We start from the raw sequence: 4515 nt of genomic DNA, 5'->3' as shown, positions 1-4515 counted from the left end.
AAAGTCTTCCAATTTAGTTCTTCATTTTCAAAATTGTTGTGGTATACTGGGTCTGTTTCATTTAATTTTAGGATCAGTGTGAAGTCAGAAGCTGGGAAGGGTCTGAGATTTTACCCTACTTGCAAACTAAGAAGTTAGTCACTGTACACACACACACACACACACACACACACACACACACGTGTATATATATATATATATCACATCAGACCCCTATATCAGGGGCAGATGGTTTATTACTCACAGTAAAAGCAGCATCCAGAATAGTATCTTGCATCCATTCCCTTGCCCCAATTATCCACAGGGCAACACAAACGAGGGCCAGCTGTTTGCCTGCACATGGAGTGGGTTTCACCACAGGAGAAAACTCCCCACATTAGGAGACTCTGAGGTTATATAAGGTTTGCTGGCACATCTGCCTACTTTCCCCTCTAGGAAGAGATAATGATTTCATCTTTACTCTGGAATATAAACAAATCTTTTCTAGAAGAGGGAGTGTAGATGTTCTCTAGATTATGCTATATAATGCATAACATAAGCTAACATATATCGGGGAGACACATCTCTAAATCTCTAGCTTCCAAGGCCTTTGCTGTTCAAACATGTTCTTTGTTCAGAAGATCTAGACTCTACAGAGTTATGAAATATTTATGAAGAATTGTTCCCCAACAATCAGCTTGCCAATTTTCACCAAAAAATATTAAGTTAGAATTTTGTAAATATTGTGTTAATTTACAGATCAATTTGGGTGGAATTGTCGTATTACTGAGTTTTCCCATCCACGATCATTGGATGTTTCTCTATTTATTTAACTCTTCTTTAATTTCCCTCATCAGTGTTTTTAAATTTTCAGTGTACATGTCTTGCACTTATTTTGTTAAATTTATTCTTAAGTGTTTTATTCTTTTTTAATGTTATTGTGAATTGAATTATTTTTTTTCTTCATTTTTTTCTTTATTTTATTTTATTTTTTTAATTGTGGTCTCACTTCACCACCCAGGCTGGAGTGCAGTAGCTGACCCTAAAGGTATGTGCCACCATATCCAGCTAATTAAAAAAAATTATTTTGTAGAGACGAGGTGTCATTATGTTGCCTAGGCTGATCTTGAACTCCTGGGCTCAGGTGATCCCCCTGCCTTGGCCTCCCAAAATGCTGAGATTAAAGGCATAGCCACTGCACCTGGCCTGAATGGAAATGTTTTCTTAATTTCACTTTTGGATTGTTCATTATCATAAGTAGTAATACAACTGATTTTTGTGTACTGACTTGGCATCCTGTGACTTTGCTGAACTTGTTTATTAGTTCTATTAGCTTTTTGTGCATGTATGAATTCCTTCATATTTTCTACAGGGAGAACCATGTCATCTGCAAAAAAAGACAGTTTTACTTCTTTACAGTCTAGATGCTTTTTATTTTTCTTGCTTGATTGTACTGGCTGGAATCTCCAATGCAACACTGAATAGAAATGGCAAGAGCAGGCATCCTTGCATTTTTTTCCTGGTCTTGGAGGAAAACATCTAATCTTTCACCATTAAGTATGATTTTTTTTTTTTTTTTTTTTGAGTTAGAGTCTCACAGTGGCCGCTCTCGGCCACCACAACCTCGACCTGCTGGGCTCCGGCGATCCTTCCGCCTCAGCCTTCCAAGTAGCTGGAACTACAGGCACGCACTACCACGCCCGGCTGATTTTTGACTTATTGTAGAGATGAGGTCTTGCCAAGTTGCCCAGTCAGGTCTCGAAGCCGCTGGCTCAGGCAATCCACTCACCTCAGCCTCCCAAAGCGCGGGATTACAGGCTGATCCACCGAGCCCAGCTAAGTATGATGTTAACTGCAGGTTTTTTGCAGATGCTTTTTATCAGATTAAAGAAGTTCCCTTCTATTCTAAGTTTGTCAAGAGTTTGTATTCAGCCTGTAATCCCAGCACTTTGGGAGGCCAAGATGAGTGAATTGTCTGAGCCGGCGGGTTCAAGACCAGCCCAGGCAACTTGGCAAGACCTCATCTCCACAACAAATGAAAAAATTAGCCAGGTGTGGTAGTTCTGGCTACTTGGAAGGCTGTGGCAGAAGGATCGCCAGAGCCTAGCAGGTCAATACTGGGGTGGTCATGAGTGTGCCATTGCACTCCAGCCTGGGCAATGGAGTGAGACTCCAACTCAAAAAAAAAAAAAGTCTGTATTATGAATGTCAAAAGCTTTTTGTTTATCTGTTGAGATGATTGTGGGGTTTTTGTCCTTTATTCCATTAGGTTATTCACTTGCAAGTGAATTTAATTTTCCTGAACTTTTAGAAGGAAGATATAAATGGCTAGTGCTCTCTCCTATTGTTTTTATGAGGTGTCAAAAAAATGATGGCTTAATTTCTGAGCTCTTCAGACTCTGCTCCCTTTGTTTACTTTCTCTGGACCTCTTCTTTCCTTTGTCTCTATTGTCACTATCCTGTTCCATTTAAATTGGTCAGCAAATCTCCAAACGATAAGTATCAGCAAGTATATATATGTATATATATGAAATATATGTGAAAAATATAAAGATCCAAGTATAGATCTTTATCCTCAAAGGATGCTTTGACTGGTTAGTTCTAAGAGCTTATTTAGCTTATTTTAGCTCTCTTAGACCTTATTGCAAACCATTGCCATTGAGGTTTACCCATACGGTTTTAGCTCCTGTTCTCACTCTTTGAACCTTCACTGAGTAGCTGTTGGTTATATTGTTGTTCCCAGGTCAGTGTGATGCCCTGTTGCATCCCTAAGCATCTTTCTGCATATATGCCAATACTATAGGTAATGTAGCTGTCACTGGTCTATCCCTACTTGCTCATAGATTTTTTTTACTTTCCAAAACCTATTTTTTATTACTGTACAAAAAGCACACCCTCCCCCTTTTATTCTCCCCCACTCATTCCCCCAGAGAACCGGACATGGTATGCAGGGATGGAGTGACCCGAGGCCTTTGTTCTGCACCCTGCCCACAGGCTGAGCTCTGTCCCGGGTCTTTGCAGGCATCTGGGCACACCTGTAGCCTGTCAGGCTGGGGCAAAGAGATCTCAGCTCACACATAATCCTTGGCAGAGTTGTAGTTAGGGGAAGAGCAAGGCACATAGTACCCAGCTTTGCTCTCACTCCCAGGACAGGAGCAAGAGAGTGGTGCACCTCCCAGGAGAATCAGAGCCCACCCTGCTCAGCCAATAAAGATGACAGGACCAAACACGTACTTAATATTCATGGGGACTTAGGGGTTATGAAAGTCTATGACAGCCAGGCTCGGTGGCTCAGCCTGTAATCCCGCACCGTGGGAGGCTGAGGTGAGTGGATTGCCTAAGCCCACAGGTTCGAGACCCCCCTGGGCAACTTGGCGAGACCTCATCTCTACAATAAATCAAAAATTAGCCGGGCGTGGTAGCGCGCACCTGTAGTTCCAGCTACTCGGAAGGCTGAGGCGGAAGGATCGCCGGAGCCCAGCAGGTCAAGGCTGCGGTGGCCGGGAGCGTGCCACTGCACTCCAGTCTGGGCGACAGAGTGAGACTCCAACTCAAAAAAAAAAAAAAGAAAGTTTATGACAATCTGTTGGCCATACCAGGAGCAAGCCACTAAGGCAGCAAGATCTGCCACGATGAAAATGATGCCTCCAGCCATGGCTATACAGGCCTTCTTCACCTGGTTGTCTCCCCCACAGCATGTGCACTTCATGCCCATCATGGCCACAAACCTGGCCAGGAAACCCAGCACCAGGGATGTCACCATTAGGGCTTAAGTGGCTTACATGGCTACCAGCAGGGCAAGTACCAAGTAATCCATTTTGCAGCTCATCGAGTCCTTGCTCTGTGGGATCCAGTCCATCCACAGCCCCTTGAACATGGCCTGGGCTGCGATGATATTGTCACCCTGTATGAGTTCATCTGCCACTGCGGGTTGGTGATGTGGCCCACAAGCCCACCCAGCCCAGCAGAACCATGGAAAATCCCAGCAGCTGCAGGCCCAAATTGACCATTTCCACCCTCAGAAAAGATTGGGGCGTCAGACCGGTGACCCTACAGTAAAACAAGCACAATTTGAGAGGCATCCCTACAAAAGACAACATGGGGGTGGAGTTTTAAAGTCATTCAAAGAGGCAAAAATGTTTGTGACCAGGTGACTGCAAATCTTCTTGTCACCCAAAGTATACATAAATTGACCACTCTGGTGGAGGGGAAGTCTCACAGCAGAGGAAACAGGCCCATAGTTTGTCTTCTATGAGAGAAACTTTATCTAGTCATGTTGTACAAATAGCTCTTACTTTAAAAGAAAGCTAGCAGCTAAATAACTTGAACATGAAAATGGGAAACCAAACAACAAAAGTGAATTATGTCAACCCCTGGGACTACAGGTATGTGCGTGTGTGTGTGTGTGTGTGTGTGTGTCTGTATGTGGTAATCACTTTTGTTGAACCACATCTGTGTGCCAGATGGCAGAAATAATTGGGATTGGATAGGCAGTAAACAAAAAAAGATGACACTTCACCTCTACTACTTCAACTA

The 4515-nt window shown here is 43.2% G+C and overlaps 1 pseudogene; it reads right to left on the bottom strand.

Annotated features, from left to right (window-relative positions):
* Window positions 1–3050: 3050 nt before the first annotated feature.
* Window positions 3051–3989, bottom strand: LOC103258179 (annotated as a pseudogene).
* Window positions 3990–4515: the final 526 nt, after the last annotated feature.

Source organism: Carlito syrichta, unplaced genomic scaffold, assembly GCF_000164805.1.
Source record: "Carlito syrichta isolate Samal-C Ts95f unplaced genomic scaffold, Tarsius_syrichta-2.0.1 Scaffold82655, whole genome shotgun sequence".
NCBI lineage: Eukaryota > Metazoa > Chordata > Mammalia > Primates > Tarsiidae > Carlito > Carlito syrichta.
Note: the sequence above shows the minus strand (reverse complement) of the source record. Positions and strands in the feature narration are given on the sequence as shown.